Genomic DNA, 17,208 nt, shown 5'->3' on the forward strand with positions numbered 1-17,208 from the left:
CTGTGGCTCCATGTGGACAGTATAGAGTGACTGGGGATTGAGAAATGATGGGGTTATTGCAGATGCTCCTGGTCTGTGTCTGGATTGTAATGGAAAGCAAGGAAAATAGTGAGGAGGATTTAGATTAAGTCATACATTTGTGTAGCAAAGGAGGGTTTCCCTGAGTTATTTGATACAGCGTAGATGACATCTGTAGTTTAAAAAAAAGATAACCCCTTTTGCTAGAGGGCATAAATTGATCACCAGTTGCATTCTGGTTGGGGAGAGCTTCCCCTACATGCAGGTGTTTGATATTGGTCCACTTGGCTGGTCTTGCTCATTTAAAGAGAACTGTCACTGGAGAGACTTCAGATTAATGAACTAACCTCCACTTCACCTCTTTCTCCTGTTTACATCTTAGCTCAGCAGTTGAGTTCCTCTGAATTGCTTTCAAAATAACACAAAATCCAAAGCTGATGGCTCAGCTCATTGGATTTGGATCTGAAATGCATAGACCACAATAAAACTCATGAAACATCTGAGAAGTTTCTGTAGGTTAGGTTTCTACCAGAGGAAATGGTAAATTTATGCTGAGGACAATACTTGTAAACAAATTCCCTCAACTTCTGTTAACTTTCATCCCTGAGCAAGTATTTAGAGCAAGGCTGAAAGCCCATTGCCCCAGGGGAAGGGGCAGAGGGAACTTTTAATGGCAATGTTAACCCAACCTTATCTACAGAAGCTTAAATGTGCTGCTCTAACACGAGATACAAGCAGAGTGAAATGTCAATACCTGTCAGTGTAATGTGTGAGTGGTTTCTGACACGAGAAAGGAGAAGGATGGTTGATCTTTAACCAATGTTTTTTGTATGAAAGACATCTGCTTGGCACTTGACAGCTCCTTGCAGTCATCTTCCATCATCCCCTATTGGGATCTTGCTGGCTTTTCTACATGCCGTGGAGGCAGCTTGGCTGTTCTTGGTAAGTTGGGTATGCCTGTACTGTATGGGGGTAGGACTTCAGAGTGCTGCCCAGAAGAGCTTATCCTGAAGAAATGTGTGGTCTTGTGGCAGGATGACAAGTTTTTTGTGTGAACATCTCTTACCCAAATCATCTGCACCTTAGGTCACCTCAAAGCTTCTTGCTTTGGCCCTGATCTTGCTTGCACCAAGTATGGCTGGGCTTTGTAAGCTAATTGATCTCAGCCTGAGCTTGTTTTGCCAATACAGAGAATGTTAATGCTTGGAGCCTGTTTTCAGGTGGTTTCTGGGATCAGGCAGCTCAAATTGAGTGCATTGTATGTCTGGTGGCTTTTCCCTTTAGGAAAGGAGAAAAATAGGACTGCATGGCAAACCTCAGGGTTGTCTTTTAATTCTTCTATGCCCCAATCTACTTACATGGAAAGGGAAAGGTGCCTGAAGGGGTGAAGCTTTATGCCATTAGCTTTTTGTGGGAGAAGGGCATCTGCAGGTAGAAAAAGAGCTTGAGACCCCAGAGCAGGTCAAGGATCACTACGTGGGGCAACAGATCTACAGATGAAAAATTTTCTAGGTCATCTGTGCAAAACTTCTCATATTTAGGCTCTTCTGTTGCTGTTCCAGGAGCTGCTGGTACTTACCTGCCATATGCTCCTTGTGGCAAACTGGTGGAAATCTGTGTGTGAACACTAGTTTTATCTCCTATTTCTAGTAACCTAGTGCCTCCACCAGAGCATATGCAATCTGCTCAAATGAAAAAATGGTCTCTCTTGAAAATCATGTAGACAGGCTTGAAATAGCTGTGCTATTTGTGCTGTGAAAGAATAAATTCATTCTTGAGCTGAAATAAAAATTCCTGAAATAGAGTTGTGAGCAGAGCTGTGGCAGAGATGTATCAAGGCAGCAGTTCTGGCTGGGAAAGGTGGCAGCTGGGAAGGAAGATGTGCAGTTTGGTCTTGAGAGGGGTCCTGAAATGGAGAAGGGGTGTGAGAATTGCATGTCTTGTATCCATTGCTCTTGCCACAGCAACCCATCTGCCGTGTCGAGCCCTTGCCGAGTCTGGCACTGGGGTATGCATGGGCTTGGTTGTCCCCTCTTTGACTGAGATCATCTGTGCTGGAGCATGAGCCCTTCTACCCTCCAGCAATGGGCAATCTCTGATTTAGTGACTGCTTCTGTAGCAGTTACTGCACTGGTGTACACTGCTATACATGCACTAGTTGTGTAGGGATAGGAGTATTTTCCTTCTCTCACCTTAGACTATGAGTTCACATTACCTTTATTAACCAGTGGTGAAGTATGTCTATTTTTGTAGTGACCCCGCTTTAAAAATCCAGCTGTAATCTGACTCGAGTGGCAGCATTTCTTAGTGTGGTGGTCTTGAACGGCAGGTAGGAGGAAGGCTCCTTATTGCAACAGGGTTGTGGGAAAGGTATGGTTTGTAATGGGCAGCATGGGAAAGGCACAGTTTGGCTTGATGTCTTGTAGTGTGCTGCTTTTCCAGCCCTGAGGAACAAGGGGAGCACCAAGACAGATTTTATAGACCTGACATTTAAAGTCATTAAGACTCAATTATATTCTTGTTGAAATCATTTTATCTTGATTTTTGTCCCAGACTGATTATTGGAAATTATCTCATTTCCCTGAGAGGGGGGAACTCCTGTCATGGGAAAGGCTCCTCCACAAATTGAGTTTCAACATTCAGTAAAAGCAGCTTCAGATGAAATTTTTTCCTCCAAAAGATTGGAGGAAAATGCAAAGAGGAAAGATAGATGAACAAATAGCAGCCCAGCTGCTATAGACCTGTGACTTTTGTGTGGTGATACCATGCTAATGTAAGATGTGGAGAAGAAAGCGATGTCTGAGTTGCCTTCATGGGTGATTTTACTGCTGACACATGGGAGAATCTGGCCCACAAACTGGGATGGCTGATGGGGACAGTAGGGTCCCTCTTGAGATGAACTGCATGGGGTTTAGCTGTGGGTCCCCTGAGCACCCTGCTACTCTTTCTCCCTGATTTTGAGCCAGACTGAGGGTGGGTAGAGATCACCAAGCTGATGAATCCACTCAAATTCTGCAGTCCCTCCTTGCAGGACTTGGAACCATTTGCATTTGGGTGGTTAAAGCTATTGCTGCATGGTGGGTGCTGGTCCCCTTTACTGTTGGGATTTTTCCCTGCAGGCTTGAAATTTCTACAGGTTGTTTATCCTACTTATTCCAAAATCTTTATTAATGAAGACTTAAATGTTTAATTTTCCATCTGCTCTGATGCGCTTCTCGGCTCTTTTGCCAAAAAGCTCTGTTGGGACTTGACTCCCTTCAATGGTAAGATGTGCTTCTCTAGTATGTGGGACTTGGAAAATGAAGAAGATGGTTCTAGCTTCCATTCTTCTTGGAGGACAGGGCTTTCTTGTTGGGACACTGTTACCTGTGGTGTAATAAAACTGTAGGACTCATGTCAAGGCAGGCAGACCAACTAGGCTTTCCATAAAGCATGGGATATATTAATTCTGGGATGCATAGTTCAGAAGAGAGAATGAGACTGGGACTACAACCTCCATAAAGCATCAAAAGGGCAGGTTTTGTAGTTTCCTGAGTGTCCTGTGCCTGTGGTTCCTAATGGGAGAACCTGGCTGTTGAGGCTGTTCAGATGAGGAACTGCAGCTATGGCTCCTGGACTAAAGGTATTTATGGTTAGGGAAATGCAATTTTGTGTTGAGATGACTTGGAAAAAATTGTATTTGTTTCACTCTAGGACACCAGAACAAAACATTTTAGTTTGAGGGCTTCTGAGGTGTTTTATTTGGGATGAAAGTTTTAAAAAAGATTTCAATATATTTCTCTGAAATATTGAGTTGTGTTCAAATTGCCTCTTTAGAACTTGACTTATCTTTCCAAATCATGAATCTCAGGATGCTTTGGTAGAAGGAAAATAGTTTTCTTACAGGGCTTGTTGATCTGAGTGCCCCATTCAGTGGTGCCAGTGTGAGAACAAGACTTGAACAGAGCATGGGACTCAAACTGATCGGTAAAGGCCATTACAGTAACGCTGCATCTTTCTCTTGTGTCTGCATCTCCCAAAGGTGCCAGCAAGCTAGAAAGGGACCAAGAGAGCCCTGGAAAAGTGGTTTGTGCTCCATTAGAAAAAAGTCTGTTCAGTTTTCCTGAAAAAGATGGATGAACTGGTTTTAATCTTCCCAGGAAGGCATAACTTATGGGGAGAAGGCATCATAAAAATTGGAAGTATTGCTAAAGACAAAGCTTGAAGCCACTAATTTTGGACTAGGCAGAGCAGGCATGTATCATGCTGTGAGGGTAACTAACACAGGGAATGTCCTTCTAGGGTTGTGATGGGATTTGATCAAAACTGGAGCTTAATGTTTTCTTAAAATAAATTCTGTAACTGCATCCCAGACTGGTGCAATAGAGGAACTACTCAGCCTTTTAAGATGTGGAAGTCAGTTTAAGTGATTACCAGTTTCTTTCAGCATAAAATCAACAAAGATTTAATCTTATGAGTACGACCAATACCAGAAAAGGAATTACAAGGGACTGAGGAGAACCTGATGTGAGAATGCCATTATTTTCCCTGCATGGGGAATAAAAACCAAACAGACAAAATAGATTGGCAAGTATAAATTTCCATTTATTACAATACTGAGATAGTTTCTCACAATTTGTCCTGTGCAGAGCTTTAGATGTTGGAATCCATTTTCCATTCAGGGAGATACTACAGGAAAATGAACATTAAAGTTTGTAGTTGTCCATGAGCACAAACAATGCAAACACATGAACTGGACCAAAGAAGAAATTTGCTGCTTGAAGCACCTTCCTCTTAATAAATGTGGATAAGCCTCTAATATCCCCCTCTCCCGTCCTTGGGGGTGTGTTGCTCTGAAGGAGAGAGGCAAAAGCTATTTTTAGTTGTATAATCCAGCAGCCTTCCTCATGTTGCCACTACATGGTGCAAGTTTTCCCTCAGCAGGGCTATTCTTCCAATTTCTAATGTTGGGCAATCCCACAAAACTGGATGGTGCAAGGAAGCCAGCTTCGAGTTACTTTACAGGAGAGTAAAAGGTCTAAAGACTGTTAGAATTAATATGCTCCTGATAATTGTATTGTGTAATAAATGTTAGATTGGGGTATTACATGAGGTTGAAGGGGAGGGGGAGGGAGAGGGAGTTCTCTTCTGAGAAAAATAAGAAGGGGAGAAGTAGTTTAGGAAACAAAGGATTCCTTCTGAAATTCTAGCCCGGCTGCAAACACCCTTTTTACCCTGCCATGCAGAAGATACTGGGGAGAAGGTTTCTTTCTTCTTCCTAGCTTATCTGCAGCTCCCTGGGCTATTTCTACCCTGTGCTCATGACTTCACTGATCTGAGAGACCAGATCTGGTTTATTTTCTAAAGAACATTCCACCTGTTTGGGGAAAGTTTGGGGTTTTGGGGTTTTTTTTTTTTGAAAGCAAGGTTATGCCACAGGCAAGTGCTTACTGTGGTTCTGCAGTAATGACTGCTGGGTGACATAAACTGTAGAAGGCAGAGGCTATTTCCCTCTCCTGACGTGATGCTGAAAAATTATGGTCCAGCATAGAAGCACTGTAAGAGGTTTGGAAGAAGTCAAGAAGAAACAGCAGATGCTGGGACTGTGAGTTGGATGTCTGAAGATGCAAATGGGGATGCTGGTGTGCAAGGCCATCCCTGGCTGGACCCCAAAAGTCCTTACCTTGCCATCACCCAGCCCTGGTACCCCCTTTTCTTCATGGGCAGCGAGTCCCTCCAGCACTTTTTGGGCTGCTCTGCTAGATGGTGCTGTTGCCCTGGTTTCTGAGAGGAGTTTTGTTTGCTGGTCCTCAGCAGATGGTCCTCGGAGGAGAATTAATGCTTATTCAATTAATGGCCACTGTATCAGCCGGAGTCTGCGGAAAATATGCTGTGCTCTGGAAACTGCGGAGAGCTGCTCGGAGCACGTCTGCTGCCAAACACCCTCCTCGCCAGCCAAAACTGTGCTCTGAGATGGGCCAAACCTCCTGAATCTGCTGCTGGACCGGGAAGCTTTACCGACACGAGTGTATGGTCTTGTGTGGTTCAAACAACTTTGTGCTGCTGCGCAAGCAGCATCCTTAATCTCCTGGTATTAAAGGAACAAGGGAAAGCAAACTCTATGGGAATGTCAGGAGATTAGGACAAGAAGCAACCAATGTTGTGCAGCCATTAAAGTATTATTTTAGCTTGATTTCAACAGTAAGCTGGGAGATCTGAGGAAGAACTGCTTTTAAATTTTATCAGGCAGAAGTCAGCCCTGAGTTATTTCTCTGCAAATCTGGGGGAACTTCACTGCACTCAGTTATGATGTTTAATATTCATGTGAGTCCTTTCTTTGAGGAATATCCCCAAACACTTCTTGAGCTGTAAACGCAGTGCCAGGGAAAGGCACTCATCACTTGTGCAGGAAAGACTAATAACTAATATGGTTCCTGGCAATTAAAGTGGCAGTAAAATCTGCTTGGGGGACTGAGGTAAACATTTGAAAAATGAGATCTTTAGGACTGGCAAAGAGCTGAGACAATATTAGGGCTAGAGCTACTAAACATCCATAAAACCAATTCTTAGGCACCTAAGCCCAGTATTCAGCCTGTAAGTGCCAGGAACACCCATGTTTCTTCTGCTGCTGTTTGTTCAGCTGTCCAGGCTCTGCTGCAGGTGAGCATGTTGTGGCTGAACCCAAACTGGACCTAATTGAAGCATTTTTCCCTTAGCACAGCTACCAGGAAGGCCAGAGTCAGGCAGCATGTCTTGCATTTATGTAGCACAAACTGTGGGGTTTTTTTTCCCCCCCTCTGTGTCAAATTTAAATGGTATTTTGGTAAACTCCAGCATTTCCTATGTGTGCATCTTGTTCCCATGCATGCTCCCAGTGGGACTGCTGCTCAGTCAGGATTAACTAAATCCCATCCTGGTGCTGGGCTCAGTGCTTGTCCAGGAGCAAGTTGGGGTGCCTGGGTACGCCCCCCACTCTGTGTGTCATGATTTAGGCTGCAGTTTTGCAGGATTTAGACCTGCTGGGAGTGGGTTTTTCCGAACACATGTCCAGGGTGGGAGGGATGGATGGATGTGGCCCTTTGTCTCTTCTGGTGAAGCCCTTCTACCTCACCCAGCTCATTAAATATTAATTTTTGCAGTGTTGAACCCAGCTCTCCCACATCCCAGCTGACTGCCTTGCCTGTGGAGCTGTAATGCTGCTTGCTGGCCTGATAAATATTTAATTACCACGCAAAGCAGAGCAGCTCTGTCGTGGGGTGGCTGAGAGCATCAGGTCAGAGCAGTTTGGGCAGTGCTGGGGTACAGGCAGCACCTGAATTTGAGGTGGCCTCTGGCTGCACAGGAGGCAGGACTACCCATGGTCTCAGATGGAAACCCAAGCAACCAGACAACTATTTCCTTGTGTTTTCCACCCAAAGCGGCAGGAAGGTCAGAGCTGGGGATCAATGTTGTCTCAGAGGTGGCCATCTCAGAGATGCCAAGGAGCAGAGGACGCCTTGCAAGCTGCTGAGCTTTCTGGGACCCCGTTTGCTGAGGTTGATGTGGCTGGGCAAGAAGGAGCAGGGGACTCGGACACCTTCAGCAGTGATGAAAAATGGTTTTAAAGTCTGGGAGTGGCTGTTCCGTTGGCTGCCGAAACAGGAGGGAACCGCGGTGTATATAGGCGGTGGCATCTTTCAGTGGTGGGCTAGCAGGCTTGCACTGACGGACCTGTGCGAGGGCAGCGTGGCCTGGGCTGTCCCAAAAATGTGCTTTGGTGAGCCTTGGCAGACCTTATAGCCTCAGCCGAGGTGACTGCCCGCACCTAATTTGGGTGGCATCATGGCCACTAATCCTGGGTGCCTGCTGCCCTCCTGCTTGGCAGGATAAAGGGATCTGGGGGACTTGTCTACAGCCCCACAAAGTTTCCGTGGAGGAGCTGGAAGCTTGAACCAGCTTTACTGCACCCAACCTCATCAGCATGCCGTGTTCTTCCCAGTGGACTTATAAGAGCAAGGAGAAATTTCAGGTTATGGAAGTAGGATACCTTAAGTGTTTCTGCATGCTGTGAACTTGCATGTAAGGGAGATGCACGGAGGACCTGGTGGTTTGCAGAAGAGTAGCTGTCGTTCCCTCAAGAGCCAACTTTCCTTGGCATGTGGGAATAACACTGGTCCCCAGCAGACCAACCCCAGCCACCATGCAACCAAAATGTCAGTCTGCAATGTTTAATTTAACAGGTATATTTATAGCAGGCTTAGCTGCAGACTATAGTGTCTTTGTATCAGATTTCCTTATATAATGGTGATGTTACAGCACCTCAGGTTTCTCCTGACAGTGAATTACAGCTAATTTCTCTCCCCCACATGCCTGAAAGGAATGGGAGCAGCAGGCTGCAAATCTCTTTACAAGAGTATCTGCAATGGTGAGAGCAGGGAGAGGAGTTACTGCCGGGGAGGGCAGCCACTTAAAAGCAGTCTCTGAATCTCAAGTGAATGTTGTAACAATGCTCAATCCTAGCTCTGTGGATAAAATGGCTTAGTAATCATTTAAAAAAAAAAAAAGCTTTCGACAGAAGTGTCTGCGTTTGAGAGAATCTTAAAAATATTGGGTTTCTGGTGCTATAACTAATGTCTGAAAGCAGCTGCACCTTGAAAGCAAACCCTGCTAGCTTAATTTTCAGAATAACTGTTTTAATATATGTGTTTCCAGCATGTTCCTTTGGAAGCAACTAGTCTATTATGTTGAATTATTTGTGAAATTCCTCTTGAAGGCAAGCCCTGAGCAAGCCTGTGGTGGGGCAAGCAGTGGAATGCCATGTATTTCCCAAACAATAATGTGAAGTTCAGGAACCATGCCCTGGGGGGGCATGAAAATGTATTTATTCCCTGTTCTAAGGTAAACCAGACCAAAACTGAGGCAGTAGGTAGGGTGTCAGGCTGACACAGGGATCGCAGCCTCCTTGGTAGCAGGTAGTTTGAAGCATGCTTTATTAACCGTGCACTGGTACTTCTGATATCGTGCTTTTGCTATTCCTATAATTTTGCCCAATTAGTATGCCTATTAAATTGAAACTTCTTACTTATTTAATATCAAGCTAATGTAATGAAGTCAGATTCACTTGTTAATCCACTTGCAGGTAATTGCAATGATAATAAAGTTGCTCAAGATTGCTGTTTCTGGAAATGCACCTTTCTGCACTGCCTCGGAACTGAGTGGTTTTGCTAATTTGCTCAAGTAGCGGTCACCTGTGGATTAGATATAGAATCTATTTATAAGCCTTCTATAATTCTGCATCTTTAGTATCCATATCTGTTTGCCAGCCTAAGACATCTAAATAAATACGGAATTAATCTGATGCAAGCTTTGTGAAAACAAGTAATTTCTTAACAAGAGCCAAGCGAGTAATTCACGATGAATAATTTATCTGACATCTTTTTCTGCTCATGGAGCTTCAGCAAACAGATTTCTGCTTCCTTCAATTAACAGCAGAAAGCTTTTGACAATTTTGGGGTGAATGTTCTTAACAAGATGGCTCATTCGCAAAAAAGCCTCTCTCCCCAGGATCCAAAATTGCAGTTTTGCAGCTTTTTCCTTTTGTGAGGAGCCATGTGCTGAGAGGATTGAGGACTGGGGAGCAGGGCAGAGATAGTGGCTTTGGGCTGCAGCGTGGCACCTGCCCTGATGTGGGAAGTAAATGGATTTTTCTAACTGCCCACTGTTTTTGTTTTGTGTTTGTTTTTTTTTTTTAAAGCCAGATGCTGTTTAGATTATGAAATTTTACCTGGGATGCGTGGTATCAATGTTTGGAGTTGAGAGGCTGCAGTGATGGCTCTGGAGTGGGAGCTGCCTGTCGGGTGGTTCTGCCAAGGAGTCTCGAGACCGTCAGTTCATGGCTATTTCCTTGCAGAGGGGGGAAAAAAACCAAGGCAGAAAAACTGTTCTATTTTCTCCACTGCTGTGTTACATGGCTGTGGAGGCAAGCAAGGTGGGAGCAGCCCTGTGGACATGGGCAGCCCACCAGGAACCAGCATGGTGGCAAGGTCCCATGATCTCCTAGTCTTTCTCTACTTGACCCATGATTTGAGTTTGCTGGATGTGAGTCCCTTTGCTTGTGAAACTGGTGGCACTGGGCACGGCTGACAGGGCCATGTGGAGCCATGAGAGGTTGGGCTGGCTGTTGAGGTCTTCTCTTGCAGCCTGTGAACTTGGAGACAGGAGTGGATGTGTGATGTGCTCCTCAAGTGAAATTCTGGGTTTGTGCTTGCTTGTTTTCTTCCTTTCTGTCTGTGTGGCGCATGTTTCAGCTTAATTGCAGGGATGTGTGTATGCTCCAAACCTGCCAGGAGCAGAGCTGCTGACAGCTGTCTTCAGCCATGAGCTTGTAGATGTTGTAATCAATGTTACATGAGTCACTTGTTTTCACATGTGGCAAATCTTGACTAAAGACTCCCTATTTAGCACTCCCTTGGCTTCTTCCTTGGCCTCTCCCACATGAGTGTTGGACAGCAAAGAAAACTTTAATTATTAAGGCTGTTACTTGTAATGCATTTTCTCCAAGCTAAAACAAGCTGTTTGTTTATAAAATAGAAAAACTTGCAGAAAGGAAAAGATTGGTCAAGTCCTGAAACACAAGACACCATACAACCCTCCATTTGAAGATGCAAATGAAAGTATTTGAAGTCTTGTGGTTGCTGTCTTAAGATACAGTCACCGCAATACCCCAATGAAATTATTTTAACTAATTTTTCCCCAGTTTTTGCTGGGAGCTCCTCTTCTGCTTGTAACATCAATGCCTATGGATTTGTGCCTCTTTCTTGATGGCACAGCTGAAGGTTCAGCCTTGCTCCAAATTTGACTGTGTGGTCAGCACCTGACTTGCAAGCACTTGACAAACTGTCCTCTGTGTTCAACTTTTATTCATCTTCTGCCTTCCCACCTGATACTTACTGTTCCAAATATTGTAACATCTTTGATTTTAGATGTCATACTTAAATCCAGTTGCATTTCAGTAGATGAGGAAAATGCATTATGTGCTGTTGGTAAATCAAAACATGCCAAGGAAATTGGAAAGATACGCAGCCAAGGTGATGACTCTTTGGACAGTCTTCATTGCTGGAGCTTTGGGTTAAGTGAGAGCCTATCATGTAAATTTGATTTTTCTCAAGCCAAAATCTTGCAATTATTTTTTCAGTTATTTTTAGGTTATAACAAATCTTGATTGGCAACTTATATTGGGTATATGAATTTCTTTTAGCACTGAAGTGATGAGGTGCATACTCACAGCCTGAATTTTGAAGAGCTAGCAGTGATTTGGGGTCATGTGGGTACCCTCGTTGTTCGCCTGAGAAAGTTTGGGTGCCTCAAAGGGAATATTCTGCAGTTCCTGAAAATAAGCCTCCTTTGAATTGCACCAGAAATGATAGCACTTAAATTGCTGGATGACTTTATATCTAATTTTAAAGTGAAAGCCTTGTTTTCTGACACATTTTACTGAGATTTAAATAGGCAGTAATTGTCTTTTAATTATTAGATCAGTAATAGGCTATGTATCTTAATCTGTTATGCTGTGATTCCTAAAACATATTACTATTCATCCCCCAGAATTGATTATATTTAACATGCATTAACTGTCTTTTTAAATCTCTGTAATATGTCTATTTAGGAATCTTAACTTATGCATTTAAATTGGATTTAATAGGAGAGGATTTTGTGAAGCTGAAACTTTGTCCATTAAAAACATCTCTGAGGCTGTGGAGATGAGGTGTGCCATGGGCATCACTAATTGCAGAGTTGGATGATCTTGCGGCGCAGGGTTGGAGGCTGAAAATGTCACCATAAAACTGGTGACTTACACCAAGGACTAGCTCTGCCCCCCGTTTCATCCCTCCTCATCCATGTACCCGTGGGGATGCTGAAGGACACAGATCTGGGGGTGTCCTGTGGTCAAACCCACCTCTCTTAGTGCCCGATAGCCTGGCTTACTTTTGCCACCTAACAAATGTCTGTGGTGGGGAGCACTCTTAAAATCCCCTGCTAGGTCTGATTATGAACTGTAAACCTGCATTTGCAGGAGGTTAATGGGGAAAATGTTTCTGACTTCTTTCCAAAAGTACTTTGGGACTTGGCAAAGATGTGTTGCTAAATTATTCAGTAGAGGAATTTATTTTTAGCCATGTGAGGAATGGGTCATATCACTTATGCTTTGGGGGTTTGTTTTTTTTTTTCTTCCCCCAAAGTCAGGTTATAAATAAAATCGCAGGGTATTGCAGCTAGTCAGTGACTTGTCTCTGTGCTATGTGCATCTCCCTTGTGATAATCCTGGGATTTTCCTGTTCAGCTCTTGTTATATATATAGGTTTTCTGTCTAAAAGGTATCTTAATGAGGATGTTGTCCTGGGGGCCAACCTCAACTCCAGCAATAAAGGGCTATGCAAGCATGCCTGAGCCTTGCTGGCAGTGTTTTGGGGGAGGATCACCCCAGCCCTGAGGCTGTTGCTTCTCTAAGGGATTGGGTGCTCTCTTCCCTCTCCCACCTTTCAATGTATGCATGCATTTTCCTACATGCTCCTTGCAGCCCCGATGAAACCAGGCAAGTCCGTACATTGCTGTATGGCTTCCATGTAGGGCTGGTGTCACTAAAAGGGGAGAAAAGCCCACATTTCTAGCATTATCATTTTTATGAAATGGATGGTTCCTTTCCCTCTTCTGTTCACTGAGCTGCTTTTCCAATCCCAAATTAAATGTTGTTACATTGGGTTGTAGGAATCTAAGAACACAGGATTGAAAAACACCATTTGTGTCTAGTCCTGTATTGGCCAACACTGCTGCACAAAATGCTTTGTAAATTGAGCTATTCCTTAAAGCTAATTAGGTTTCTTTTCTCCATTAATCTTACTGGAAGGCTGAACCAGAACCCAGGTCCTCTAATACTAAAATTTGTTTTAAAATCAGAAGCCTTTGTGAATTTGTAGCAAGTCTACATCTTTGTCTTTTATCAGCTCTTTCTGAGCCAAAAGTGCTCATTTTTCCCATCTGATTATCTTCTTTCAAAGTATAATTGTAGAAATTGGTCAGGTGTGTCCTGATATGTCACTCTGCTGATGACCAAGCTGAGTTTTTCAGCATCCACTGGTAAATATCTTCTGTAAAGCTCTGGATCTTTTGTGGGCTTTGTCCAGCCTGAATTCCTCTCACCTGCACCAGGAGGGCCAGTTTGGCCAGTGACCTTTTATGAGGGCCCCACTGCTGTCTCTTACCATAGCAGGAATGCTTCCCAAAAGTTAGAAATACTGTATGGATTACCTCTGATGTGTCTTAGGATCACATTGATGCTTTTCACAGGTGCACCATGCTGGTGATCTACAGTTTTCTTGGAAGAATGTGCCCATTGGTCTGTCTCCAAGAAAACTGTAGGCCACTAAGTGAGACCTTAAAATACACTGGATGAAGTAGTCATTCCAATTCTTCTGTTACAGCTTGAATCCCTGTAGTTAATATCAGTTTTGCACATTATGCTATTAATTTGTGCCTTATTTTTCCAATTGTGTCCAATATTCTGAACCTTCTCCATATTGTTGATGCTTCCCAACTAACTGTTAGAACTCACCCCTGTGCTTCTATTTTTTCCATTAAGTTCATTAAAACAAACATTAAATAGAGCAGTCACAGGTTGGCTTTCCTCCAGGTTCAGCTTTAGCCTCCACCTTCTCTTCCAGCAGGGGCCATCATGATAAACTTCCAGTTTAGTCCCTCTCAAAGTCTGTGTTTATCTCTGTTTTTGCTGCCTTACTAATGGTTTTCCTTGTGACTACATATAAGGTGTTTTATTTTTTCTTAAGCCTTGAGTGATAGTATCTGCCGTGTTGCTTTTTTCTAAGAAGTAGTTTATTCTAGCAAAGAACAGTGTGGGGCTGGACTGGTGTGATCTTTTGGAAAAACCCATGCTATATTTTCTCCTGTTTTCCAGATACTTTCATGATTTTAATTGTTCTTCCTATGCTCTGGTGAGAGATTAGATTTGTGGGTATCCAGATCCCACTTTCCTCCTTAAATGCCTGATATTGCCCATCTTACAATCCAATGGTGTCACCCCAGAGCTGAGACCAGTGTTGCTAGAGCTGAGTATCATACAACAACTACTTTGGTACTTGAAGGTGGGGATTATATGTTTCTTCCAAAAGCTCTGTTTGAGTCCTAGACATTGCATTTTCCTTCCTCCAGGGATGTAGTTTCTACTACAGGATGGGAGACTCATGAGTTCAAAGCTTTTCCTCTTCACCCTCTGCGGAAGTCCTTCCATACCCTCCTCCTGCCCTGTGTTTTGCATCTCTTCTGATTCTTATTTTGTGATGATCTGAGCAGCAGTGGGACCCTGTTGCGCAGCCTGTGCTCCTGGCTCTTTTTGGGGTCCAGCTGGGATGGGAAGGGCCCGAGGGCAACACTGGGGTGATGGAGGTGGGAAGGGATCTGCTGAAATCCAGTTTTGCTGCAGCTGAGGCTGGTGCTTGGCCACTGCTGCCTCTTGGAGTCCTTAGGGCTTGAGCTACTGGGTCTCCTGGAAAAGTTTAAAAAAAGGCAGCTAAGGGTCTGTCCAAGGTGAAACCAGTACAATTGTACATTGCAGGAGAGAAAACCTTGAACCTGGCCTTGAAAACAGCCTGTCTTCTGTATTGCTGTTTTAAATAATGAAATTTTCAATCTGGGTTGATTAAATCAGCTGAGAAATTAGAATTGCTTTGCTATGAGTCCATTGCACATGTGTATTTGCTCCAGATGAGAAATTCGGGGGTGCTAAGCACAACCACCCCTGGGTGGAGGGGGCTCTGGAGCTGGGATCTGTGCATGGCTATGGATGTAGCATGACTGGCTCCTTCCCCCTGTGGCATTTTAATCCCATGCTGACTCATTGTTCCAGCTGGTCTCTTGGATCCTGTATTTCCAGGTTTATTCTGGGTTTTTTAGGGGAAAAAAAACCCCTAAAAATGAAATGCTTTTTTTTTTGAGGGGACTAATGATGTGGCTGTAGGAAGCTGAAGATGCCATGGGAGCTCCAGGGAATTTCTTGACAAGGAAAGCAAAAGGCTGTGTTTAAAATCTGGGATCTGCTGCCCTGGGAAGTGAGGGGATGTGCTTACAGCACTGAAGGGGGGATAAAGGACCCCATCATGCAGTTTGCAAAACAGTAAGCAGCTTGCAGGTGGACCCTGCCTTTTGGTGTCTTAATCCAGGACTAAATCTCACGTTTAATGAGGAGGTCTTGTGAGCAAAGTGACTACCCACCAGGAACCCACCCTTAGAGAAGACTAGTGAATAGTGGTTGCTGGGAATGAATGCACTGAACTTGTGAGTATTTGTGTAAAACCAGCACACACGTGTGCTTGCAACATTGCTTCCCCTTGCAGATGAGTTTTGAGCAGGGCAAGGCTTTAGGTTCAGATGTTTTTACTGACTGACCTAATAAGAGAGACATTGAGTTGGTACCTTGTTTGTACCATCCTGGTGGTGTGGAGCCTTTCTTCTCCTTTGTATTTAGCTTTTTTTTTTTGAAAAAAGCACTTGGAGGCTATGCTGTGTATCTGAACACAGTGGGAGCCCCAGGTTGTCCTGGAGGGTTTAATTCTGCAACAGTTAAAATGTTTGGGGAACTTAGGCTGCAGCTATTAGCATCTGCTTTAGACATCAAATGTTTTACCTTTCTTAATTTTGATTTATTTTGGGGGGGTTTAGCTCACCTCTATCCCTTGCAGTGGCTTTCAGAAAAACTGTACAATTCTGTTATTGGCGATGGGTCCTGGCTGAAAGCTTTGTTTCAAATGTGTGTGTAGGGGAAGAGTGGTTTGAATTCCTTGGTATTTAGTCATTGCCAAATAAATAGTGTTTCTCCACAGATGCTCTTGGCTATAACCATCTGCATGTTCCAATTATTTTCTGTTAATATTTTTAATTATATCAAAATACAATAAATTCCATTTTTTATTAATTCCTCTAACTTTTCATCTTTCATAATTCAATTATTTTTCATGACTGATCATTTTTTCATCAATCATTTACTGTCACTTGGAGTACTGAATGAAACTGGAGTACTACATTGTAGTACTTTAAGGTCCTCCAAATATACCTGAGGCAACAAATGAACCCCTGTTTCCCTTTGCATGGTCTGGCTTAAAGAGAAAACCCTTAGAGACCTGCCTGACTCTGTCAGGAAAGCTCTTGTGTTTTGGGACCCTGTAGAGACTGCTCCTCATAGAAAATGCTTCCCTAGACCACCACTGGTGCTCTGTTCTGACCTGAGATACAAGAGCCACAGACATTTCCTTCCTCATTTGTTCTCACCAGCTGCAGCTTCATCAGAAGTATTTGGGTCCATTTATTTTTTTTTTAAAAGGCAAAAATGACTCCTGAAATAAAACCTGCAAAATGATCAGTGGTTTGGTGAAGTCAATGGGGAACAGCTCATTACCAGCTTTTTTGACATGGGGATTAAGGGACAGCAGATGAAACGAGTGGGTGATATGCTTAATGTGAATAAAACAAAGTGGCTGTCATTCTTAATGGGGTCCATCTTCTTAAAGCATTACCATTGCTGTCAAGTGGTCTTCACGTACAAGATGATGCTCAGGAGTTCTTTCCCCTCTTTATGTGCTTCTGTGTGGGTGCCTGTGACAAAGACTTTATTTCCACAAAACTCCTGCTATGCTGCATGAAATGGGACAACTCCAGCCCGTGATTAATGGAGCAAAAGGTTTGTTCTTTGCGTTCAGGGGTGCTGGGAGAAAACACCTCTGGGTCTGAGCGGTGCCGGTCCCTCCCTGCTGCTGCGGAGTTTGCTCCACACAATTGTCTTGCTTAACCTCTTTGTTTAATATTTTTAATGACTTCTTTGGTCTGTGGATATTTGTAACATTAACATAATTATCTATCTTAACATACTGTATTTGCTGCCTGCTGGGGATGAAACACTGAAACTAACGCTAGTAGCTCATTAACAATAATGCTACTAGCTCATTAACAATGTTGACCCAATTACATGTTGTGTGTCCCAGAGACAAATAACTGTAATTGCGACTCAAAAGTGATTTCATAAACACTGAGATTCTCTTTGAAATGCAAAGTAGGGCGCATTATTTGAATTTTCAGTATAAATACAGGTTTAAATTAAATAGAGCCAATCATCCCACTAAAACAAAATTTCTGTCTGTGCAGACATCCTTAAAAAAGGCCTTTTGCAAT

Source organism: Harpia harpyja, chromosome Z (assembly GCF_026419915.1).
Source record: "Harpia harpyja isolate bHarHar1 chromosome Z, bHarHar1 primary haplotype, whole genome shotgun sequence".
Classification (NCBI taxonomy): domain Eukaryota; kingdom Metazoa; phylum Chordata; class Aves; order Accipitriformes; family Accipitridae; genus Harpia; species Harpia harpyja.